The sequence below is a fragment of the Pseudophryne corroboree genome, chromosome 6 (assembly GCF_028390025.1).
Source record: "Pseudophryne corroboree isolate aPseCor3 chromosome 6, aPseCor3.hap2, whole genome shotgun sequence".
NCBI lineage: Eukaryota > Metazoa > Chordata > Amphibia > Anura > Myobatrachidae > Pseudophryne > Pseudophryne corroboree.
The window spans coordinates 147694448-147721213 of record NC_086449.1 but is presented as its reverse complement, the minus strand read 5'-3'; the positions used below and the strand labels follow the sequence as shown (position 1 = coordinate 147721213).

At 46.5% G+C, this 26766-nt stretch overlaps 1 protein-coding gene and 1 long non-coding RNA gene across 7 annotated transcripts in view; one reads left to right on the top strand and one right to left on the bottom strand.

Moving 5' to 3' along the window:
* Positions 1-26766, bottom strand: part of FAM178B (family with sequence similarity 178 member B) — a 1338131-nt gene that overhangs the window by 90308 nt on the left and 1221057 nt on the right. The window lies entirely within an intron of this gene.
* On the top strand, positions 9959-18687 carry LOC134936762 (uncharacterized). The gene is made up of 2 exons (XR_010180545.1): positions 9959-10438; positions 18369-18687. It is a non-coding gene; the product is annotated as an uncharacterized LOC134936762 (long non-coding RNA).

Sequence of the window (26766 nt, the reverse complement as noted above, 5' to 3'; positions counted from 1 at the left end):
TGCTTTGGGCCCCTGGACAGAGGCGGGCCCCAGTGCAACGCACTGGTTGCACTGGCCGTAGTTCCGCCTCTGTGCAGTGGAGAGTAGACATACACCCTGATAGACCATTTAAGCATACTGGTGGAGAACCAAGGTTTTCTTGTACCCACAGTGGCGGGTAGTGTGTGTTTTGGATATGGTTTTTTGTCAAAGAATCATACAAATGTGGGCCTGTGTTTGTTCCTACAGTATTCTTTTTTTTTTCAAACTATTTTTAATATAATCTCACACCATACAGAGTAGATATACAGCATTTCGAGACATCGAATGGAATATATAGTTAGTATTGTACAACATAATATGCACTATATATAAGCCTCTTGACAAAAGACAGGAAGTTATAGATTATTCAGTCTCATATAAAACCTGGTAGAGATCAAAACATATTTTCAAACTTTTCTCCACATAAAACCTTTATACCCTTCCAAGAAAGGTAACATATGTATAACTAAGGATATCAGGGAATTGAGGATATGCTTTAGTTCCCCAAGCGGAGCAGATTATAGATGAAAAGGGGTGGTTTAAACATCAGTTCTCCGCCGATATGGACAAAGTATTTCGAATTCCCTAAACATATATATAATACCTAAAACATAAGGAAATAAACTAACCTGTAATGCCTACTATGGGACACGGGCCGTCGATCCATCCACAGAGCAATCTTCCCATATCGGGGGTCCATATTTCTAGTCAACCCGGTAGATGATTGAATATAGAATGGAGTGGAGGAGGGGTCCGGAAAAAGGAAAGGAGAGAGGGCAAGTCAGATGTTCAAGGGGTTAGGTTGGGCTAAAGTGTGGAGGAGGTACCATGAGGTAGATTGAAAGCATTTGTCAATGGCTTGTTTAGTGTGTAAGGGGAGTGTCAAAATGTATGTGTCCCAACATTGGAACAAGGCAGGGGTGAGCCTCTCTTTATGGATAGAGGCCTCCAGCCAGTCCATGGTGAATAGAAAAAATAATCTAGAGGTCACCATCGAAAGATTAGGGGGTATGTTGTGGATCCATTGTTGTAGGATTGCCTTCCTGCCAGCCGCTGATAATATCATAAGTAGTTTTTTGTTAGACCTGGGGACGTCTGGCTGGTCAGTCAAACACCCAAACAATGCCCAGGAAACAGTGCAACTAAAGGATATGCCTAAGGAAGTGGTTCCATAATGATGTACCTCATGCCAAAACTGTGACACCAGAGCGCAGTCCCAGAAGCAATGGAAGAGGTCGGCCCCCTCCATTGAGCATTTAGTGCATTTGCTGTCTTCTGAGATGCCCATCAAAGATCGGCGTTTAGGTGAGATGTATGCCCTATGGAGCATTTTATAGGCCATCTCTTGATAAGAGCTTGCAGGGATAAGTTTTAGGGTTAGTTGAAAGTGATTTAGGAGGGAGTCAGGGGTTACCGTTGAAATGTGGGAGGACCATTGGGACAGCTCTGGAAGGTCCGTGTCAGGGATAAGTTCATGACGAATACGTGTATAAATGGTTGATATAGAGTAACATGTTGATTGGAGTAATGTATCTAGAGAGTTAAGAAAGTCGTTCCCCGTCAATTTAGAAAGTACAGTTTTAAGATAATGTATTGCCTGGAAATAGGCAAATTCGTGGTGAGGAGGCAGGCCATATTTTTCTCGTGCCTCTGCGAAAGACAGCGGGACGCGGGAGGAATTAAGCAAGTTGCGCAGGTTGCGGATACCAAGAGAGTGCCAGGCAATGAAGGGTTGCAGAGCCTCTCCCTCCTGAAACTCCAGGTTGCCTATAAGGGGCATCGAGAGTGAGTATAGGTGTTGAAGTTTGAGAGATTTCCTCGCCATTTTCCACGCCTGTATTATGGGGAGTAGTAACGAATTAGTGGTGATATGTAGCGCCAACTTGGAGGGTTTGGCATGGAGAAGATAACTGAGGGACAAGGGGGCGCAAAGTTGAGAGTCTAGGCTGGAGTCCGTGTAGTAATTATTGTCTCCAAGCCAGTCCATAGCAATGCGGAGGAGGCACGCAAGATTGTATTGTTTAACATCAGGTAGATTGATTCCTCCTCTAGGTACCGTCTGGGACAATTTTTTCATGCTAATCCTTGGACGTTTACCAGCCCAGATGTATCTGGAGATAGAGGCATTCAAAGAAGATAGATCCGACTTGGATAATAGAAGGGGGGTCATCTGTAAAACATAGAGGAGTTTTGGGAAGCTGGCCATCTTAAATAGGTTACATCTCCCTAGCATGTTAAGGGGGAGGGATTGCCAGAGACCAAGTTCGGTTCTAATCTTATGGAGGACTGGGGTGATATTGAGCCTATACAGGTGGCAGGGGTGGGTAGGGAGTGCAACGCCTAGATAGGTAATATGTGTATTCGCCCATTTAAAGGGAAAAGTGGTCCCCCAACCCAGTCTCGCCTGTCCATATATGGCTAGTGCCTCCGACTTACTGTAATTAATGGAAAACCCTGCAAAAGAGGAGAAACGATCAATCACAGCAGTCAGCTGTGGGATCGTACGGTGAGGGTCTGACATAAAAAGGAGGAGGTCATCTGCGAATGCCACCACCCGTAATTCCTGTGTACCCACCTAGATGCCACTATAGTTCTTGTGTAACAGAATATGGCGTATAAGAGGTTCTAATGCTAGATCAAAAAGGAGGGGAGATAAGGGGCATCCTTGTCTAGTGCCTCTTTCCAACGTGAAGGATGGAGATGTCACATTGTTGACTAAGACCTGTGCCACTGGGTTATTGTATAAGGTCTGTACCAAGTTGCAAAACGCTGCGCCGAATCCCTGGTGGGCGAGTACTCGGGATAGGTGAGGCCAGGCAATTTTATCAAACGCCTTCTCTGCGTCCAAATTCACAATGATGTTGTTTTTGGCCTGATTGAAGCGGGTGTGAGATATCGCAGTCAGGGCCGCCCGCACTCCTCGTGTGGATTGTCTACCCTTGACAAATCCCATCTGCGCGGGTGAGATAAGGCGGGGTAGGTAGGCTTGCCACCTATTAGCTATGATTTTGGTCAATATTTTAAAGTCCTGATTGAGGAGTGAAATGGGGCGATATGACCCTACCTGGGCAGGGTCTTTACCCGGTTTTGCGAGTACTATAAGCTTGGCTTCGTTAAAACGAAGGGGAGTCTCCCCTGTAGTTAGGATGTGGTTATATAATCGTGTTAATGTAGGGAGTATATCGGCATCCAGCATCTTATAAAATTCGGCACTGAAGCCGTCAGGGCCAGGGCTCTTTCCATTGGGTAAGGACTTAATGGTGGCCCGTACCTCATCGTCAGTTATGGGAGCATCCAGCGAGTCCCTTTCCTCCACCTCCAGCGTTGGTAACTGCGCCTCAACCAGGAATAATTGACCATCAGTTATGTTATCAATGTCGGCAGTATATAAGGATTTATAGAACCTCATAAAAGCCGACCAAATGTCAGTGGGATCAGAAAGAACACCTCCAGAGCTGTGCAACGAGTTAACCCATGTTTTGTTTCGGGGCCCCCTAACCAAGTTGGCCAAGAGTCTGCCAGACTTGTTCCCCCACCTATGGAACCTGTTCCTGCCGTAGTCATAGCTGATCTGGGCCTGTTCGGTGAGAAAGGTATCATAAATTTGTTTTGCCATGAGGTACGTTTCTCTATGAGTAGGATTGTTGCATTGTTTGTAAGTGCGATATGCGAGTGTGAGAGCCGCGCTAAGTTCCTGCAATTTTGTGTTGAATTTATTACGCTTAGAATTAACATAGGAAATAATATGGCCTCGAAGGACTGCCTTAGAGGCCCCACAAAAGAGTGGAGTGTTAGATACTTGACCCAAGTTGTCAGTAGTATAATTATGCCAGGAATGTTTGAGATGTAATAAGAAATCCTCTGAGTGTATGAGATATGCTGGGAATCTCCAACATTTAGAAATGTTCTGGGGCAGGGATAAATGTAGGGACAGGGTGATGGGAGCGTGGTCTGAAATAATGATGTCCTTAATTGAGGTGTGGGTGACTTTAAAGAAAAGGTGTTTAGATAGAAATAGATAGTCAATGCGAGAGTGAGTAGAGTGCGGGTGTGAGTAAAAAGAATAATCCCGTTGAAGGGGATGGTGTGTACGCCAAGGGTCCAGTAAGGTAAGTTGAGAGCAAAGAGAGGAAAGCAGAGTAGAGGAGGATCCGGGTTTTTTGGTACTCACCCCCGACCTGTCCATGGATGGATCAACGACCGTGTTGAAATCTCCCCCTAGGATTAAATTTTGTCCGCCCCAGGACAGAACTCTCTGAAGGATATCTGCAAAGAAGAGATTGTTAGATCCAGTGGGTGCATATAAATTCAAAAAGGTATATATCACACTGTCAATGGAGACATCTAGGAGGATAAATCTGCCCTCTGGGTCGATATATTTTTTAAGGATGGAGAATTGAAGATTCCTATGAAAGAGGATGGCAACCCCTCTGGTTTTATTGGTGTAAGGAGCAGATATACATTCCCCAATCCAAGGGGCTTTTAGTGACACAGGGGAATCATGCACCCAGTGTGTTTCTTGTAGGAACACGACTTGGGGGGACAAGCGAGAGAGGTGGGCAGTCACCTTCTTGCGTTTAATGGGGCTGTTGAGACCCTCCACATTCCAAGAATCTATATTAAAATCTAAAAGTGGGGTTGTCACCGGGGTTGAGGTCTGAGAGGCAGCATGGGTAGCCATACTATCCTACCCCCGTAGATGGAAAGTAGAATATCAAAATCGTATAGGTGAAATGGTGCCCCCCCCCCGTCCCAACGAGCAAGGAGGGGCCAACCTATGGAGGATCGAGACACATTATCCCAGCAGGCAGAACGAGCAAACAAACAAACAAACAGACAAAAACATTAAACTAACAAACATGAAACAATGGGAGGTGGAGCCTCCGGCATGTGCAAATAGCATGCCTATATCATATCCCGAACACTGTGTGACCTATTAATCAAGGCAAGTATAAAGATATGCAAACGTTAAGTAATGGTGGACAGTCAAGTGTCAGGGTGTGCAAAATGGGCCTTTGCCGCCATCGGATCATCAAAAAAGCATAGTTTCCCATTGACAAAGACCCGAAGACGGGCAGGGTATAATAGTGAGAACTTGACGTTGTCTTCAAACAGTCGCTTGCATATCGGAGCGAACTCTCTGCGCTTGTTGGCGACATGGGTGGAGAAGTCTTGGAAGATAAGCAGCCTTTCACCTTTATAGAGAAGATTCTCTGACTTGCGGTAGTGGTCTAAGAGCTTGGCTTTATCCGCGTAGTTTAGAATCCGTAGGATAACAGGTCTAGGGCGTCCGGCTGAGTCTCTGCGTTCAGGGCCGATCCTATGTGCCCTTTCAATGGCTAACGATGAGCCCTGAAGGTCCATACCTAATTTATCAGGCAGCCAGTTGGATAAAAGGTCCAGCAGTGCATGGCCCCTTACCGACTCTGGTATGCCCACCACCCTCAGGTTATTCAGACGGCTCCGATTCTCCAAATCATCGAGTTTTTCAGTAAGGCCTTTAATTTCTGTGGTCTGGGACTTTATAGTAGACTGTGCGGCTTGTAGATCGTCCTCCAATGTTGAGACCCTCTGTTCAACTTCATCCAGACGGCCACTGTGTAGAGTCAGCTGGGCTAAGGTGGAGTCAATGGCTTCTTTGATGCCCGCCAGTTTTTCGTCTAGGAGAGGTCCAAGAACCGCGGTAATGTCAGTGGGTTTCATCTTAGGCTGTTTAGTAATCGTAGTGTTAGTACGTTTTCTTTGGGAACGAGATCGGGTGGTGGAGCAATCGGAGTCAGAAGAATTCCTGTGGGATGTGTCCTCGCGTGCGCCTGAAATAAGACTAGTTGAGGACATTGGAGTGGACACCAGGAACTTTTCCATATGAAGTCGTCAGAAATAGGTATGTAAAATAGAAATAAAGTAGGGCGCAGAGAGTAATTCGATGAGGGTCACATCAGTGTAGGGGAGATCTTGGAAAGTTACATTGCTATGAAGATAGCCGGCATGTCAGGGCGTTGCGGAGCAGATTCACAAGAAATAACGTGTTAGAGGTGTCACAATGTGACACTCCAAAATGTCACAGCCGTGTGATGTATATGTCGAAAGGCTTGAGGTGACGTGGTAAGAGCTAGACATCCACCTCAGTGAGTCCACAGCTTCAGGACACAGCAGATTACGATAGGGTTGTTGAGGTATCACATCGGTTATTTCAAGATGATATACAATGATGATTCCCCTCCGGCTGTCAGATAGGAGACCTGTGGACAGGCAGGATTATAGGAATAAATGTGTAGCAGCTGCAAATCTGGAAGTAACCACCAGAGGGAGCTCGAGTTACAGCCTATCTCCAGCCATGAAGCAGGATGGGTGCCATGCCAACCACAAGATGGCCGCCGCCAGTCGATGAGACCAGGTCCCTCCGGAGTTCTCCTGGCCGTTATCTCCCGTCAGCGGGGTGGGGGAGCTGTCAAACGGGAGCATGTGAGCATGTAAGGCGGGGGTCGGATGTCAGGCATCCGTAGAGGCCGGGGATCGGCGAGGCAGCGCAGAAGATGAGGTCTAGGCGGCGCCAACCCCAAGATGGCCACCAGCCGCCCGTTCCATGCGTCCCGGCCACTATCTCCCGCAGGCCGCCCGGTCTCTGGTCTTCCGTGGGGCTTTAGGTGCTTGCTGGGCGAGGTGTCCGACCTCCGGAGAGCTGTTTAGGTGGAGGGGGAAGTCCGTACAGTCGCCGCCCCGGGCTCCGTGGTTCTCCGTCCACACCCCAAAATCGAGGCCCCGGCTTCTGGAACAGAGGTAGGCCGCAATCCGCAGGGGGCAGCGCAGAGCCCCCCCGACTCCGCAGCCTCGACCTCTGAGTGCAGGGTGGTTCAGCAGTGCTTAGGGGTCTGTTTTATTATATATAAGCCCTCAAATCTAGGCCAGGGGATCCTTTTAAAATGTTGCTGGCTGGAGCTCTGTAGAAACCTGACCTCTCCTGATGCCAGCTAGGCCACGCCCCTCTCCTACAGTATTCTTAACCTGAATAACATTAATTTCCAGTCATTTCCAGGCCATCTTGACCACCTCACAATATTGTTTTCATCCAGTTTAGGCCAAAAGGTTGCACAGATAGCTGGATGACTAAGCTAAGCGACAGCAGTGAGCGGCATAAACATGTGGCACTTAAACTTTCAACATGGCACATCTCAGAAACAGAATGTCTCTGCTGTGGCAGACAGGGTGCAGTTTAACAAACTATGAAAATGTTTGTTGTCTACACAAGAAGACAGTCAGCAATGCTCCAAACAGCACATAATAGAAAGAAAAGAGGTGCAAGATGGAATTGTCCTTGGGCCCTCCCACCCACCCTTATGTTGTATATATTGCCTCTTAGTAAAACTGGTGATACTCAGAGTAGCCTGTCTCTGAATGAGCTGGCATCTTGTTAATGGCATTTCTGCTGCTGTTAGTGCGCTGAAGGCAATACATCTACCCAGTGGGCTGTCACAGTCGTGTATCTTTAGTTTGCCCTGTCCCACTTGTCCACATACCTGTGGACGGTGGGTACTACGACATTTCGGAGGACACTAATAAGGTGTTTTTTTAATGTCCCTGTACAGACTGGTAATTGCTTTTCAACTGAAGTGGAATCCAGGTAGGATTTGGTAGCGGGGACACAGGACCTCATTTAACGGGTGGTATTCATGTGACCGCCGGTCAGCTGACCGACAGTCACATGACCTCCTCCACCATCCCGACGGCTCACTATCCCGATGGTCGGCATGCCGACCAACAGGGACTATATCCACTCGTGGGTGTCCACGACACCCATAGAGTGGGAATAGAACCCGTGGCGACCGCAGGTCGCCACCGAGTCCGCAGCGTGGCGAATGCAGCGAGCCCGCAAGTGGCTTGCTGCACTCGCCCCTCCCCGCCGGGATCCCGGCGTCGGTATGCTGCCGGGATCCTGGCGTCGGTAAGCTGACCGGCGGTCTCCTGACCGCCGGTCAGCCGTACTACACCCCATTTAACTGTCTAAGACCCACTGCATTAATGACGGATTCTGGACGCACATCTAATACCAGCATATCTGCTATGGCGTCAGTAATCCGCTGTGCAACTGGGTGACTGCTGTCATACTTGCCCCCCCTTGAAAAGGATTGTTTAACAGTCAATTGTTTTGTTAAACTATTACAAGTAGTCTTCCTGGTCCTCTTCTGGGATGAAGATCCACTCACAGCAGCAGCAGCAGCAGCAACAGGCTTAGCACTCTAGGATCCTTCTGAGGAATCCCTGTTAGGAGAGGAGTAAATTATGCTTATGAAATTGGATGCGGGACTATTTCCAATCATGATTGATGATGTTGATGATGTAGGTGTTGTCGGTGGAGATTGCAGGCACTTGGATCTAACAGAGAGAAAGAAGGGAGCTAGGTGACGCTGGACTGAGTTTTAGCCAAAGTTTCTGAATATCACAAAAACTTTGGATGAATGTGCTGCTGGAGGAGGTTCCTAGAAGGGTAAGGTCCCTACCTCTACTTTTGCTTTACAAATGGTACAGATGGCCTGGATTTAGGTAGAAAAGATTCAACACACAAGAGGTGGCTTTTTTTGTCTTTTGCTCTGGCATGACAATGGGCTTTTTCACATCATGTGCAACAACTGTTTCCACTGGTGCCTGATTTACACAAACAACACCCTCGGGGTTAGGCACTAAGGAAGCTGCGGAAAGGTAAGGTTAGGGTTGGGGGGTGGGGAGTTTAGATACTTACCTCGCCCCTGTCTGGATCTTCACCATTGGGATGCCGGAGTTGGAATTGTGATCGCTGGCATCCCATCCGCCAGGATCGCTTACCGATCCCTCAACGGAGACAGCACTAACTAAAGTAGTGAATGATCTGGTCACTGCTAAGTGCAAAGACTACTACTAACTTCTTGTTCTTCTAGATTTCTCTGCTTCTTTTGATACTGTTGACCACTCTCTTCTCATACAAACACTACAATCCCTAGGTTTTCAGGACACATCCCTTTCTTGGTTCTCATCATCAGGACACATCCCTTTCTTGGTTCTCATCATCAGGACACATCCCTTTCTTGGTTCTCATCCTACCTATCTAATCACTCTTTCAGTGGCCGCTTCTCTGAATCCACCTCCTCTTTGCTATCAGGAGGAGTACTGCAAGGTCCTCTGCTTTTCTCAATCTATACCACATCTCTTGGCAAACTAATCGGCTCTTTTGGATTTCTGTATCATCTGTATGGGGATGAAACTCAAATCTAACTATCCTCCCAGATTTATCACCATCTGTATTGGTCCTTGTCACTGAATGCCTTTCTGCCATGTCCTCTTGGATGTCATCTCACCACTTTAAACTTAATATTTCCAAAACAGAATTAATTATATTTCCACCTACCAATAGTAGTTTCCAATCTGGGCCAGGAAAACAAGTCTAATATTTGAAATAATATTTTTCTATAAAGGTTCATTGACAATTTCTAACACCTGGGGCGGGATGTAATACAGCCCTAGGTCAGCGGCCGCGCGGGATGCCGGTCGAAATCGGATGCTTTTTTAAAGGGGCAGTCATATACAAGACTAAACCATGCCTTGTACATGATTGCCTCTTTAAAAAAATAAATAAAAAAATCCTGCACGGCCGCCAACCTCGGACTTCATTACTCCTGCCCCTGATATCTCTATCACTGATGAGAACTCGACAATCAATCCTACCACTTAAGCTCGCAGCCTAGGTGTCACCCTTGACTCTGAACTGTCCTCTGTTCCCCACATTCAATCTGTCTCTAAATCATGCTACATTCATCTAAAAAACATATCCAGAATACGACCATACCTTATACAAGACACTGCAAAACCTCTAATCATGCTCTCATTATCTTACGCATTGAATATTGCAATAGTCTTCTTACTGGTGTGGCAGTGTGAAGGTAAATTACATTACTGACATGTGATCATATGGTGGCTGGAGGGATCCACCCACGCAGGAAAGAAAAAGGAGGTGTTACCACACCTAATGGCTGCTGCAGAGAGATGACAGTCATGGTGAGACTGTGCAGTAAAGGGCTGTCTGATACCTGTGTATCCAGTCGAAGTGGGATTGTGTGTACTACCCTGGTGAAACAGAGCCCAGGTGGAAGTGGTACAATCAGAGTGAAGAAGGCTAGGTGGTCAGGATTCTACCTGCAAGGAAGCAGGACTGAGCTACGTGGTGCTGATAAAAACCAGGCCGGACAGCTTGCATGTGAGTAGGCCGGAGAGCCTGAATGTCAGTAGCCCGGAGCCTGTGTTACTCTGCAGGAGCAGGGCTGAGACTTTTTGTGATAAGCCAGAGGACAGGCCAAGCCAGGCCAGGCCAGGACAGGCTAACTATATATGAATGACTTTGAGAGACTTTATGTTTGCATATTAGCTGCCCAAGGCAAGAGGCGAAGAAGTAAGTGACCTGAATGGGGGCTAGGCGTTTGTTATTTTCTGTTCATTTGTTTTGTTTCCTGATTTTATACTGAAAGTAAAGCACCATTACGTTTATTTAACTGAAAAGCTGTGTTGGATCCTGTCGGAACACCCATACACTGCACAAATCCACCCCTTTACCGAGCTAATTATCCCAAATTGACACACTGGTATTTCCAAAAAGAGACTCTCACCACTACAATCCATTCTGAATGCAGCTGCAAGATTAATCTTCCTCGCTAGACATTCATCGTCTGTGGATCCATTTTGTTAGTCCGTCCATTGGTTATCTGTATTCTACCGCATTCAATACAAAACTTTTACTCACACACAAGGCCATTAACCAAACTACTGTACACCAACGTACATCACTTCACTTATCTCACAATATCTCCCAACCTGACCTACAATGCACAGAGGTATCAGCAAAGGACAGGCCAAAATGATACAGAATTAACCAGTAGAGTCCAGAACTAAACAGCACAGTCCAGGTTTTAACAGTGGAAACAGACTCATTTAAAACGAGTAAGGAGTAGGAAAAGAAGGGATGTAGGGGGTATGGGGACGGAGGGAGTTAATGGGGAGGCACAATAGGGGGATAAAACAAGTTTAAATAAAATAAGTTCAAGTAAAAGAGAAAAAAATAAATAAATCTGCAGTGTTGCTGCCACACCAAGGATGAGACTGCAGGTCTACTCGTGAGGACTGCTATATAGTCTGTGATGACATTGTTGTACTCAGCCGTTACCTGGGAGAAGGACTAATGGCTAATAGAATTATATAATAGATAACGTTGCCAATAAGAGAGGAGGAGGCCCTGTGTGCAGTCACCGTCCGGCACCATCCTCTCTACCAGGCAGTGGCTTCAGTTTACGCAAGCTGACCGATGCCTAAAAACATTGCAATGGTGATCAGAGGCTGTATTCTCTGATGCAGCACTCGGATCTCATAAATGCATGCAGGATGCGCCTATCTCTTACAGGGGCCTACTGCTGCATTTTCATTTTAATTGCACGGAATTGCACAGCCGCTTCCTTGCGTTTATGCATTCCATACAAACATGCATCCTTAAAATCTGGACTGTTAGTATGCCATTTGGCTGCAACTGAACCCTGATAAAACAGAGTTCCTTATGTTTAGTCACAGGACAACACTGCAGCATAGCAGGACTTGCGCTTGGGGATTCAGAACTACAAAATACTGAACATGTGCGGAATCTTGGTGTTGTCCTGGATGTGGCTTGATGATCAGGTATCAAATCCTCTTTCATCTGAGTAACATAGCATGAATCAAGCACTTAATTCCCTCAGATGATCTACCTAAAGTCATACACATACATACATTTGTGTCACCACGCCTAGACTGCTACAATGCCCTCTACCTTGGTCTACCAGTAAAATAATTGCACTGCTTGCAGATGGTACAAAATGCAGCTGCCAGGCTTATTAAGTAATCAGCCCTGTTCCAGCCACATAACACCTATTCTCTTCTCCCTTCATTGGCAGTCTGTAAGATGGAGAATCATTTTCAAGATTGGCTTACTGACTTTTAATGCCCTACATGACCAGGGCCCAAGGCTTGAAGCAGCTTCTGATCCCTTACTGTCCCACTCAATTACTGCGATCTGTTGGTAAGGACTATTAACAGTACCTAGAATCTCCCAGAATTCATCTGGAGGTGCACAGTTTGAGAAGCCTCTACTCTAGAAACCTTAAAAAATGGACTCCAGACTTTCCTGTTCACCCAAGCATTTCACTAATGTCCCTTGTTAAGCTTGTTTTGTATTTTGAGCACTTTGAGGAGAAAAGTGCCATATAAATATCATTCTTATTATTTATTATAATTAGGCCCTTAATTAGTGCCTCAGTTATTGTGATTTAACCATCTGTACTCAACCACACATCTCCTTAAATCCTGGACTGTTATGAGGGGTACACACGGAGAGATCAGTGTTTAAAATCTAAGCAATCTGACTAGATTGCTTAGATTTTAAGCACGGATCTGTCGTGTGTATGCCCCCCAGCAATAGCCGGTGCTAGATTGAGCCTGCATGCAGGCTCAATCTAGCGGGTCGCTCACTTCAGCGCTGTGTGAAGTGAGCGGCCCCCATTGTCGTCACCCCTCGCTCAGCACATTGCGCTGTGCTGAGTGGGGGGAGAGATGTGTGCTGAGCGGTCTGTGTTAAGATCGCTCAGCACACATCTCTCCCGTCAGTACTGGCCTTTAGTGTGCCCTGAGGACCGAGGTTGGGAAACACTGATCTAGGTGGATGGACTGATTAGTGCTGTCATATCCCAGGCAATATGCCTGCAGGAGCTGGTTGCTATTATCTAGTGGTCACATGGAGTAATACTGCTGGTAACTAGTGTAAGGAAAAGACTGGTGCTTCCAGTTTCGAATAAGCATCAGTGGAGTGACTGACATCTCTAGTTGATACATGGGGGTAAATTTACTAAGATGGGAGTTCTATTTAAGATGGGATGTTGCCCATAGCAACCAATCAGATTCTACTTCTCATTTACCTAGCACCTTCTAAAAGATAATACCTTGAATCTGATTGGTTGCTATGGGCAACATCCCATCTTAAATAGAACTCCCATCTTAGTAAATTTACCCCCTGAAGTGAATGGTAACTGTAAGGTGTATCAATGAATTGACAATGTTATGATCGACAGTCATTAGATCTACACCAAATGGCTGACATGCATTAGGTCGACAGGTACAAATGGTTGCAACATGCTTTTTTTTTTTTTTTTTTGGGGGGGGGGGGGGGATGACAAATCTTGTATATTTCATGTTATGGGACTACCATCATTAGAAATGTGTACCCTCACATGCTCGCTTCACTCGTTACACCTTGGCCAAGGTGACTCACTTCACTCGCCACAGGTTACTATTCCCAATATATGTATAGTAAATAAAAAAAATGTTGAGAAAACCTGGGAAACCCCCCCAAAAAATGTGTGGACTATTGTCATGTTACCCTTTTGAACCTGTCGACCTAATGCATGTCGACCATATGGTGTCGATTTATTGACTGTCGACCAATACATGTCGATCTATCATCATGAATGTAGTGATTATTGCTGTTAGTATCCAGAAGTCAAAAGATAGATATAAAAAAATAATAGGACTCAAGGCACTTTACAGGCATCAAAAATATAGAAAATAGTACAAAAGATTAATACAGTAATACAGAATAAGAAGAAAAAAGAGAAAACCTAGAGTGCCCAAAGGAACGCAATGCAGGATTGGTGTCGATATTCCGGGTAACAGCTTCTATGGATTACATCTTCCACACACAAAAGTTACCAGGTGAGGCAGCCATGATGGGCATACTACGTAGGATTACCCTGGGTGGAATAGGTCACACCTAGAAGGGATGATACAAAATAGATGGTTGCCGCATCCTAACGCTCAAAGTAAGGTCCCAACATAACTGTCAGCTCCAAGTATTTTTCATCCCTTCCACAAGCATGCCAGATGAGAAAGCCATGTTGTACACACCCCAAAGGTTATACTGTGGCATATGAGCCATAGGAGGACCCAAGGCATATATGGGAAAGCTGATGTGTGTAATAAGATATACACTGTATGAATAGATCAAAATGTAAGAGAAGAGCAAAACACTTGGCAAAAAGGCAACACTGAAGCAGTGGTGAGAAAAACAGCAGACACAGAAATGGAAAATCTAGCAAAAAAATAGGATTTTAATTACCTACCGGTAAATCCTTTTCACGTAGTCCGTAGAGGATACTGGGGTCCACATTAGTACCATGGGGTATAGACGGGTCCACTAGGAGCCTTGGACACTTTAAGAAATCAATAGTGTGCACTGGCTCCTCCCTCTATGCCCCTCCTACCAGACTCAGTCTAGAAACTGTGCCCGAGGAGACGGACATAACCTGAGGAAGGATGTAACAGAACAGTGGTAAGATTCGAACCAGCACACACAAACAAGAGGAATGCCATGCTATTCAAAACTGAACAGGAACAGCAACAGCTGAACCAACAATATTACTTAACGAAGTAACAGGGCAGGAAACACAAAGCACTGGGTGGGCAGGATCCGGTCTGGAAATCGACAGTGTCTAGGTCGACAATGTTTAGGTCGACCACTATAGGTCGACAGTCACTAGGTCGACATGGATGGAAGGTCGACAGGGTTTCTAGGTCGACATGTGCTAGGTCGACAGGTCTAAAGGTCGACATGAGTTTTTCACATTTTTTTTCTTTTTTTGAATTTTTTCATACTTAACGATCCACGTGGACTACGATTGGAACGGTAAAGTGTGCCGAGCGAAGCATGGCGAGCGAACGCGGTGCACTAATTTGGGATCCCGGTCACTCTACGAAGAAAACGAAAAAAAAAACAAAAACCTCATGTCGACTTTTAGACCTGTCGACCTAGCACATGTCGACCTTCCATCCATGTCGACCTAGTGACTGTCGACCTATAGTGGTCGACCTAAACATTGTCGACCTAGACACTGTCAATTTGATGAACCACACCCGGGTGGGCGCCCAATATCCCCTACGGACTACGAGAAAAGGATTTACCGGTAGATAATTAAAATCCTATTTTCTCTTACGTCCTAGAGGATACTGGGGTCCACATTAGTACCATGGGGATGTACCAAAGCTCCCATGGGTATGGACCAAACTGAAGGTGCTCAGAGGTCAAAGTATCAAACTTGTAGAACTTAGCAAACGTGTTCGAATCCGACCAAGTAGCTGCTCGGCAGAGATGTAAAGCAGAGACACCCCGGGCAGCCGCCTAGGAAGAACCCACCGACCTAGTAGAGTGGGCCTATACTTTAGGAACCAGCAATCCTGCCGTAGAATAAGCATGCTGGATAGTAAGCCTGATCCAGCGAGCAATAGACTACTTTGAAGCAGGACACCCAATTTTCTTGGGATCATAGAAAACAAACAGCAAGTCACATTTTCTGTGACGAGCTGTCCTCTTCACGTAGATCTTCAAAGCCCTCACAACATCCAGGGACTATGAGGTAGCAGAGGTGTCAGTAAGCACCAGTACCACAATAGGTTGGTTGATATGAAACGCAGCTACCACCTTAGGAAGAAACTGCTGACGAGTTCTGAGTTCAGCTCTATCCTCATGAAAAATCAAATAGGGGTTTTTGTGAGACAACGCCCCCAGTTCGGACACACGCCTTGTGGAAGCCAAGGCGAACAGTGTAACAGCCTTCCATGCAAGAAACTTAACGTCAACCTCCTGTAAAGGTTCAAACCAGTCTGATTGCAGAAACTGCAACACCACGTTAAGATCCCAAGGTGCCGTGGGAGGTACAAAGGGCGGTTGGATGTGCAGAACACCCTCCAAGAACGTCTGAACCTCAGGGAGGGAAGCCAATTGTTTCTGGAAGAAAATGGACAAGGCCGAAACCTGGACTTTCAAGGAGCCCAAACGTAGGCCCACATCCACACCTGACTGTAGAAAATGGAGAAAATGTCCCAGTTGCAGGAAATTTTCTATTTTCACACCAAGAGACATATTTTTTCCAAATACGGTGTTAATGTTTAGACGTTACCCCCTTCCTAGCGTGGATCAGGGTTGGAATAACCTTTTTCGGAATGCCTTTCTGTGCTAAAATCTGACGCTCAACTTCCATGCCGTCAAACGTAGCCGCGGTAAGTCTTGATAGACTAACGGCCCCTGTTGCAAAAGATCCTCTCGTAGAAGCAGAGGCCACGGGTCCTCAAGGAGCAACTCCAGAAGACCCGTGTACCAGGCCCTTCTTGGCCAATCCAGAGCAATGTGAATTGCTTGAACCTTTTCCCTTTTTATTCTTTTGAGAATACTTGGGATCAGAGGAAGAGGTGGGAACATGTAAATAATCTGGTAGACCCATGGAGTCACCAGAGCGTCCACTGCCACTGCTTGTGGGTCCCTCAACCTAGAACAATAGCGTTTTAGCTTCTCGTTGAGACTAGAGACCATCATGTCTATCTGTGGAATTCCCCACCGGCTTGTTAAGGACTCGAACACCTGTGGATGAAGGCCCCACTCTCCTGGGTGAAGGTCATGTCTGCTGAAGAAGTCCGCTTCCCAGTTGTCTACTCCCGGAATGAAGATTGCCGACAGCGCCACCGCGTGTCTTTCTGCCCAGAGGAGAATTTTTGTTACCTCTGACATTGCAGCCCTGCTCTTCGTTTCGCCCTGTCGGTTTATGTATGTTACTGCCGTCACATTGTCCGACTGAACCTGAATGGTTGGATCTTGAAGAAGAAGCGAAGCTAGAAGAAAGGCGTTGTATATGGCTCTTAGTTCCAGAATGTTGATCGGAAGAATGGCTTCCTGACTTGACCACTTTCCTTGGAACTGTTCCCCTTGGGTGACTGCTCCCCAACCTCTGAGGTTTGCGTCCGTGGTTAGCAGAATCCAATTTTGAATCCTGAACCGTCGACCCTCGGTCAGGTGAGAAGTCTGGAGCCACCACAGAAGAGAAATCCTGGCTTTTGGTGACAGACGTATCCTCTAGTGCATGTGAAGATGCGATCCAGACCATTTGTCCAACAGATCCAGCTGGAATGGCCTTGCATGAAACCTTCCGTACTGCAGAGCCTCGTAAGAGTCTACCATCTTCCCCAGAAGGCGAATGTACAGATGCACGATATCCGGGTTGGTTTTAGGACATCCCGCACCATTGACTGGCTTACCAATGCCTTTTCCAACGTAAGGAACACCCTTTGTTCCTCCGTATCCAGGATCATTCTTAGGAATGGAAGCCTCCGTGTTGGTTCCAGGTGGGATTTTGGTAGGTTCAGAATCCACCTGTGATCCTGGAGAAGTCAGGTTGAGAGGGCAATGCTGTCCAACAACCTCTCCCTGGAAGATGCTTTTATCAGCAGGTCGTCCAGGTATGGTATTATGTTCACTCCCTGATTGCAGAGGAGAAACATCTCTGAAACTGGTAGTGACAGTCCTGCAGTGCAAATGTGAAGGTACGCATCCTTGATGTCCAGAGACATCAGGAATTCCTCCTCCTCCAGACCTGAGATCACCGCTCTGAGAGACTCCATCTTGAATTAGAACACCCTTAAATACGGGTTCAGAGATTTGAGGGTGAGAATGGGCCCCACCGAACCGTCCGTTTTCGGATCCACAAACTGGGTGGAGTAATAACCCTTGTTTTGTAGTTGACGTGGAACTGGGACAATTACCTGAATATGAACCAGTTTTTGAATTGCTGCCTGTAAAGTCACACTTGCTTCCGGAGAAGCTGGAAAGCCTGATTTGAATCTGTGAGGTGGGAGTTCCTAAAAACTCCAGTCTGTATCCCTGTATCTCCAAGCATCGGTGAGTCGGCTCTCCATAGGCTTTTAGTGGGACCTGGGTTGGATGACCCAGGTCACCTCTTTACACTACACCATTACCTGGGTCCGACCAAGGTAGCAACATGGGTCAGATTCACGGGTCACTGGACCCAGGTTATTTTTCAAGAACCCTTTTCCACTGAGCTGTGACCCGGGCAGTACTGGCAATAACCCGGCTTACTGTGGCAGGCAACACAACTTGCGAGTGTGTCATGAGCGTGTAGCCAGAGTTACTCATTATTGTGAGTCATACATATGCATTGTGGAAGCCAAATTCAGATGGATCTCCTGCATTGAGCATACGGTAGGTGTAAGTGCCAATAATAATAGCTGCTGTTGAATATAGAAGAGTGGAGCAGCGCAATCCCATAGATACATATGCATTAGGCCATGTCTACAGTTGCATTAGAATTGCGTTTGCAATTAATTCGCATTTGATTTGCAGCGAGCATCCTCAGTTGCGTTCGCATTACATACGAGTCAGAATCAGGCCCTAAATTGGGAATTAAGCATTAAATATGACTTGTATAACGTCCATGTTACATCTAACCTAGCCCTATTCTTTTCAGCAGTAAGAAGCTATAATCTCCGTCGATCGCTGGAAAAAAAGAAAACTAAGAGCAGCCATGGAGGAGGCAGACAGTTTGTGAGGTGACATCACCACCCAAGGGAGACAGAAGCTAAGTGACTCTCGCCAGAGTGTGCCTAGGGCTGCCTACAAATACAGATCTTATAATAATATCACATGGTAGCTAAAGTCAATGAGACAATCCTACGTATAAATACTGTTTTCATAAGTCCATATTGATTGCAAAGTTATGCTAGCTATGAACAAAATGAATAGCTATTTATATTTAATATTTTATAAAAATATTCTTCTACAGGAAATTGGAGTTGCATTGTTTATTGGACTGTGATGTTCCCTCAGTATTGAGTTTACACTACACTGACTTGAAATTTAAAGGGCCTAATTCAGACCAGATCGCTGCTGCAAATTTGTTAGCAGTTGGGCAAAACCATGGGGGTCATTCCGAGTTGATCGCTAGTGAAAAATGTTTGCAGCACAGCGATTAAGTGAAAATGCGGCACTTCTGCTCATGCGTATGCGGCGCAGTCCGCATGCGCAACGTACTTTCACAACGGTCGATGTATTTTTACACAAGGTCTAGTGACGCTTTTCAGTCGCAATGGCAGCCGCAGAGTGATTGATAGGAAGAGGGCGTTTCTGGGTGTCAACTGACCGTTTTCAGGGAGTGTTCAAAAACAGGATTTTAATACCTACCGGTAAATCCTTTTCTCCTAGTCCGTAGAGGATGCTGGGGTCCACTTCAGTACCATGGGGTATAGACGGTTCCACAGGAGCCATGGGCACCTTAAGACCTTTTCAGAGTGTGAACTGGCTCCTCCCTCTATGCCCCTCCTCCAGACCTCAGAATAGGAACTGTGCCCAGGGAGACGGACATTTCGAGGAAAGGATTTACTTTTAAGTTAATGGTGAGATTCATACCAGCTCACACCTCAACCATGAAGCACAACATGGCATTCCACAAACCACATGCCAACAGGCATGAAACGTAACAGCAAACGTGCTGAAAACATTTTTAACAAAACTAACAACTGCAGGTAAAGGGGTATATGCAATTGCGGTCGAATTGCCGAAAAAAATTCAAAAAAACGGGTCATTTTCGACACAAAAATAACCTGTCAAATTTGATACGACAATGCAATACAGTACTTTTCGACAAAAAACCTGCCGTTTAATTTTCGACTTTTGGCAATTCAACATTTTTTCAATTCGACATGTCTGCAATGTTAAAGTGCGGCTTTTCGACAAAAGTATATTCAATTGAAGAACGTCGATTCGACAACAGTGCTTTTCGACAGTCATTTCGTCAATTTCATTCCGCCTCATTTTTCTGTCGTGATCTAATACATTTTAAAAAAAAACATGTATTTTTTGGTGCTTTTTTATTGCTAATAGCATATCTATTTATATTTGAAGGGATTATCTACTTGGTTTGTCTATTTAGGAGCCACGAGTATTATTTATTCGTTTTTTTTAAAGAATTTTTTTTTTGTTACTAACTACAATAATATGGAGAGATCAGTGCATGTTTTTCAGTTGGAAGGGGTGTGAAATAGTTAAAGATCCTGAAAAAAAATGCGTGGGGTCCCCCCTCCTAAGCATAACCAGCCTCGGGCTCTTTGAGCCGGTCCTGGTTGTAAAAATACGGGGGGAAACATGACAGGGGTTCCCCCATATTTTAACAACCAGCACCGGGCTCTGCGTCCGGTCCTGGTGCCAAAAGAGAGAGATAATGCCACAGCCGGGGGACACTTTTATATTGGTCCCTGCGGCCGTGGCATTAAATCCACAACTAGTCACCCCTGGCCGGTGTACCCTGGAGGAGTGGGGACCCCTAAATTAAATCATATGTCGAATTCGGGTCCCGGCGGGAGGGTTTCGACTGTCGAATTGTGTAGAATCCAAAAACGGTTGAATTCCAGCCAGAATTCGACCGCAATTGCATATACCTCATAGTACGCACTGGGCTGGGTGCCCAGCATCCTCTACAGACTAGGAGAAAGGGATTTACCGGTAGGTATTAAAATCCTGTTTTCTCATACGTCCTAGAGGATGCTGGGGTCCACTTCATTACCATGGTGTTATACCAAAGCACCAGTACGGGCGGGAGAGTGCAGATGACCCTGCAGCACCAATTGACCAAACTTTAGGTCCTCATCGGCTAAGGTGTCAAACTTGTAAAACTTAGCAAACGTGTTTGCCCCTGACCAAGTAGCTGCTCGGCAAAGCTGTAAAGCCGAGACCCCCCGGGCAACCGCCCAGGATGAGCCCACCTTCCTGGGCATTCAACGAATTCGTCATCGGCAATCCTGCCATAGAATGAGCGTGCTGAATCATACCTCTGATCCAGTGCGCAATAGTCTGCTTAGAAGCAGGACACCCAATCTTGTTGGGAGCATACAGGACAAACAGAGCCTCTGTTTTCCTTATCCGAGCTGTTCTTAAAACATAGATCCTCAAAGCTCTAACCACGTCCAGAGACAATGAAGCAGCGAATGTGTCAGTAGCCACTGGCACCACAATAGGTTGGTTTATATGGAAAGAAGAAACCACCTCTGGAAGAAATTGCTGACGAGTTCTTAGCTCAGCCCTATCTTCATGGAAGATCAAATAAGGGCTCTTGTGAGAAAAGGCCCCTAACTCAGACACCTGCCTTGTGGATGCCAAGGCCAACAGCATGACCACTTTCCAAGTGAGAAACTTTAACTCGACCTCTTGGAGAGGTTCAAACCAGTCTGATTTAAGGAACTGCAACACCACGTTAAGATCCCATGGTGCCACAGGAGGCACAAATGGAGGTTGGATGTGCAGAACCCCTTTCACATAAGTCTGAACTTCTGGAAGGGAGGCCAATTGTTTCTGAAAGAAAAACGGACAAAGACGAAATCTGGACCTTGATTGAACCTAATCGTAGGCCCGCATCCATACCCGCCTGGAGAAAATGTCCTAACTGAAACTCTTCCATTTGAGCCTTCTTGGTTTCACACCAAGACACACATTTTCTCCAAATACGGTGGTAATGTTTAGACGTTACTCCTTTCCTGGCCTGAATAAGAGTGGGAATGACTTCTTTGGGAATACCCTTTCGGGCTAGGATCCGGCGCTCAACAGCCATGCCGTCAAACGTAGCCGTGGTAAGTCTTGATACATGCACGGCCCCTGCAGCAGCAAGTCCTCGCGGAGAGGAAGAGGCCGAGGATCTTCTATGATCAACTCTTGAAGATCTGGATACCAAGCCCTCCTTGGCCAGTCTGGGACAATGAGGATCGCTCGAACTCATGTTCTCCTTATGATTTTGAGAACTTTTGGTATCAGTGGAAGTGGAGGGAAGACATATACCGACCGAAACACCCACTGGGTCACTAGTGCATCCACTGCTATTGCTTGAGGGTCTCTCGACCTGGAACAATATCTCTGAAGCTTCTTGTTGCGACGAGACGTCATCATGTCTATTTGGGGAAGTCCCCAAAGACCTGTGAACTCTGCGAAGACTTCTTGGTGGAGGCCCTATTCTCCTGGATGGAGATCGTGTCTGCTGAGGAAGTCTGCTTCCCAGTTGTCCACTCCCGGAATGAAAATTGCCGACAGAGCTTTTGCATGTCTTTCTGCCCAGAGGAGGATCTTTGACACCTCTGCCATTGCCGCTCTGCTTTTCGTTCCGCCCTGACGGTTTATGTACTGCTGTTATATTGTCCAACTGGATCTGTACGGGTTGATCTTGAAGAAGGCCGTTGTAAATGGCTCTCAACTCCAGAATGTTTATGTGAAGACAAGTTTCTTGACTTGACCACCTTCCTTGGAAGCTTTCCCCCTGTGTGACCGCTCCCCAGCCTCGGAGACTTGCATCCGTGGTCACCAGGATCCAGTCTTGAATCCCGAACCTGCGTCCCTCTAGGAGGTGAGAACTGTGTAGCCACTGCAGGAGTGAAATTCTGGCTTTGGATGACAGGATTATCCTCTGATGCATGTGCAGATGGGATCCGGACCACTTGTCCAATAGGTCCCACTGGAATACTCTGGCATGGAATCGGCCAAACTGTATGGCCTCGTAGGCCGCTACCATCTTTCCCAACAACCGAATGCATTGATGAATCGACACTCTTGTTGGTTTTTAGAATTTGTTTGACCATTCTCTGGATTTCCAGAGCCTTTTCTACTAGAAGAAATACCCTCTGTACATCTGTGTCCAGTATCATCCCGATAAAGGACAATCTTGTCGTCGGTTCCAATTGTGACTTTGGAAAATTTACGATCCAACCGTGATGTTGGAGTACTGTCAGGGAGAGTGCAATGTTCTGCACCAACTTTTCCCTGGACCTCGCTTTTATGAGGAGATCGTCCAGGCAAGGAATTATATTGACTCCTTGCTGTCGAAGGAGGACCATCATCTCCGCCATCACTTTGGTGAATACCCTCGGTGCCGGGGAGAGTCCAAACGGCAACGTCTGAAACTGGTAATGACAATCCTGCACAGCGAATCTCAGATAAGCTTGATGCGGAGGATAAATAGGAACATGTAAGTAGGCATCTTTAATATCCACTGACACCATGAATTCCCCCTCCTCCAGACTGGAAATCACTGCCCTCAGAGATTCCATCTTGAACTTGAACCTTTGCAGGTAGAGATTCAGATTTTTCAGGTTTAGAATTGGTCTAACCGAGCCGTCCGGCTTCGGAACTACAAATAGGCTTGAATAAAACTCTTCTGGGAACCAGGACAATGACTTGATCCTGACACAATTTTTGTATTGCTGCTGCTACCCGTTCCCTGTCCGGGACAGAAGCTGGTAAGGCCGATTTGAAAAACCGGCATGGGGGGATGTCTTGAAACTCCAGTTTGTACCCTTGGGACACTATTTGTACGACCCACGGGTCTAGGCCCGATTGAACCCAGAAGTGACTGAAAAGTTTCAGACATGCCCCCACCTGAGTGGACTCCCGCAAGGGAGCCCCAGCGTCATGCTGCAGGATTGGCAGAAGCAGAGGTTGATTTCTGCTCCTGTGATCCTGGAGACACTGTGGGCTTTTTTCCTTTTCCCCTTCCTCTACCCGCAAAGAAAGGGGAACCTTTATCCTTTTTGTATTTATTAAGCCGAAAGGACTGCATCTGAGAGTGATGTGTCTTTTTTGTCGGTGCAGGAGCATAAGGCAAGAATGTCGATTTACCTGTGGTAACCACAGAAACTAAGGCATCCAGCCCATCTCCAAACAAGGCCTCACCTTTGTACGGGAGAGCCTCCATATTCCTTTTGGAATCTGAGTCAGCATTCCATTGGCGAATCCACAACGCCCTCCGTGCTGAGATTGCCATGGTAGCGGCTTTCGATCCCAAGAGACCAATATCGTTCATGGCCTCTAGCATATACGCAGCAGCGTCTTTGATATGATCTAACGTTAGGAGAATCTCGTCTCTATCTATTGTGTCAATGTCTGATGACAAGTTTTCTGATAACTTTTCAATAGCATTACTCACCCACGCACAGGCAATGGTAGGCCTGAGTAATGTCCCATTGGCCACATAAATAGATTTTAACGTATTCTCTAACTTGCGGTCCGCCGGCTCTTTTAGTGAAGTCGTCCCAGGCGCAGGGAGAATCACCTTTTTTGTTAACCGTGACAGAGCACTGTCTAAAACAGGGGGTGACTCCCATCTTTTCCTGTCCTCTGCAGGGAAAGGGTAAGCTGCCTGAATTCTTTGGGGAATCTGAAATTTCTCTTCAGGATTTGTCCAAACTCCCTCAAAGAGAGTGTTCAGCTCATGAGATGGAGGAAAAGTTACATTAAGTTTATTTTCTTTATAAAAGTAGGCCTTCTCCTGTGGTAAAGGAGGGTGCTCCGTAACTTCTAACACCTCCTTTATAGCCACAATCATGTATTGAATGTTTTTTGCTAATTTTGGATCTATTCCCCTGGAATCACTAGTGTCGACACAGGAATAAGAGTCCGTGTTGGTATCCGTTTGTACTACTTGTGCAAATGACCTTTTATGTGACCCAGAGGGGTCCCCTGCGGAAGAAAAGGTAGAACTATTAAAAATCTCATCTTCCACAGATTTTCTCCAGTTTTCTGCATGAGACTCAGACTTATCCAATCTCTTACTGATATGATTCACACTATCACATAATTCTTTTACCCATTCAGGCTCGTGGTGTGCCGGCAGCGCCACCACATTACAACTCTGTGTCCCTAAAATGGCTCCCTCAGGGGAAGAGCTCCCTGTCTCAGACATGTCAAACACGTGCACAATCACACCACAGACACTCCGGGGCTTATAGGGGACAGACCCACAGTAAAATCTGTCAGAAGGACACAGAAGGACTTGCCAGTTCACAACTCAGGGCCAGTGACTAAAATCCCTGTGCATGTAAAATGTCTACAGAGACCTTTAGCGCTTTTACACTGCCAAATTGTATAAATTTAGCACCAATATACACTCTGCTCTCCCCTTATTTTCACCCTGATACTTGTTTCAGAAGTGGAGGAGGACCAGTGTTTCTTCCCCTGCAGCCTGCCTGGAGAAAATGGCGATGAGCAGTGTGCTAGCTGACTGAGGAGGAAGCCCCGCCCCCTATAATGGCGCGTTTCTCCTCAGAAAATTTCAATATATTTTTTATACTGGCGGGGGTGTAGGACTGTGCCTCGGCATCATATGCTACCTTTTGCCAGTGAGAGTAGGTTTCATGCTGCCCAGGGCGCCCCCATTCCCCCCCCCGCGCCTTGCACCCTGCAGTGCCAGTGTTATGGATAGCATGCTCGCGCAGCGTTCCCGCCCGCTGCGCAGTACCTGTTGCCGTCACGATGACCGGAGATCCTCTCTTCTGCAGATCTCCGGTAATAATACTCACCAGTCTTCTGACTTCCGGCTCTGTTAGGGGGGTGACGGCGTGCTGTGGGAGTGAGCGCATAGCTGCAGCTAGTGTTCAGTAACCTTCAGGAGCTAATGGTGTCCTGTCAGCAAGAAGCAGAGCCATGAAACTATATAGGAAGTTGGTTCCTACTTCTTCCCCCTAAGTCCTATGAAGCAGGGAGACTGTTGCCAGCAGTCTCCCTGAAAATAAAAAACATAAATAAAGTCTTTTAGTAGAACTCAGTAGAGCTCCACTGGAGTGCGACCAGTCTGCCTGAGCAAATTTAATAAACTGAGATCTAGAGGAGGGGCATAGAGGGAGGAGCCAGTTCACACTCTGAAAAGGTCTTATGGTGCCCATGGCTCCTGCGGAACCGTCTATACCCCATGGTACTGAAGTGGACCCCAGCATCCTCTAGGACGTATGAGAAAAAACGCAGGCGTGCCAGGAAAAGTGCAGGCATGGCTGGGCGAACGCAGGGCATGTTTGTGACGTCAAATCCGGAACTGAATGGTCTGAAATGATCGCAAGCGCTGAGTAGCTCTGGAGCTACTCAGAAACTGCACAAATTCTTTTTGTAGCCGCTCTGCGATCCTTTCGTTCGCACATCTGCTAAGCTAAGATACACTCCCAGAGGGCGGCGGCTTAGCGTTTGCACGGTTGCTAAAAACAGCTAGCGAGCGATCAACTCGGAATGACCCCATATGTGCACTGCAGGGGGGGGCAGATATAACATTTGCAGAGAGAGTTAGATTTGGGTGGGTTATTTTGTTTCTGTGCAGGGTAAATACTGGCTGCTTTATTTTTACACTGCAATTTAGATTTCTGTTTGAACACACCCCACCCTAATCTAACTCTCTCTGCACGTTATATCTGCCCCCCCCCAGCAGTGCACATGGGCCCTCATTCCGAGTTGATCGGTCGCAAGGCGAATTTAGCAGAGTTACACACGCTAAGCCGCCGCCTACTGGGAGTGAATCTTAGCTTCTTAAAATTGCGACCGATGTATTCGCAATATTGCGATTACTAACTACTTAGCAGTTTCAGAGTAGCTTCAGACTTACTCTGCCTGTGCGATCAGTTCAGTGCTTGTCGTTCCTGGTTGACGTCACAAACACACCCAGCGTTCGCCCAGGCACTCCCACCGTTTCTCCGGCCACTCCTGCGTTTTTTCCGGAAACGGTAGCGTTTTCAGCCACACGCCCCTGAAACGCCGTGTTTCCGCCCAGTAACACCAATTTCCTGTCAATCACATTACGATCGCCGGAGCGATGAAAAAGCCGTGAGTAAAATTACTTTCTACATAGCAAAGTTACTTGGCGCAGTCGCAGTGCGAACATTGCGCATGCGTACTAAGCGGATTTTCATTGCGATGCGATGAAAAATACAGAGCGAACAACTCGGAATGAGGGCCATGGTTTTGCCCAACTGCTAACAAATTTGCAGCAGCGATCAACTCTGAATTAGGCCCTAAATGAAATATTGAAGCCACTACCTGATGCTAAAAAAATCAACTTCTATGTTCATTTATTA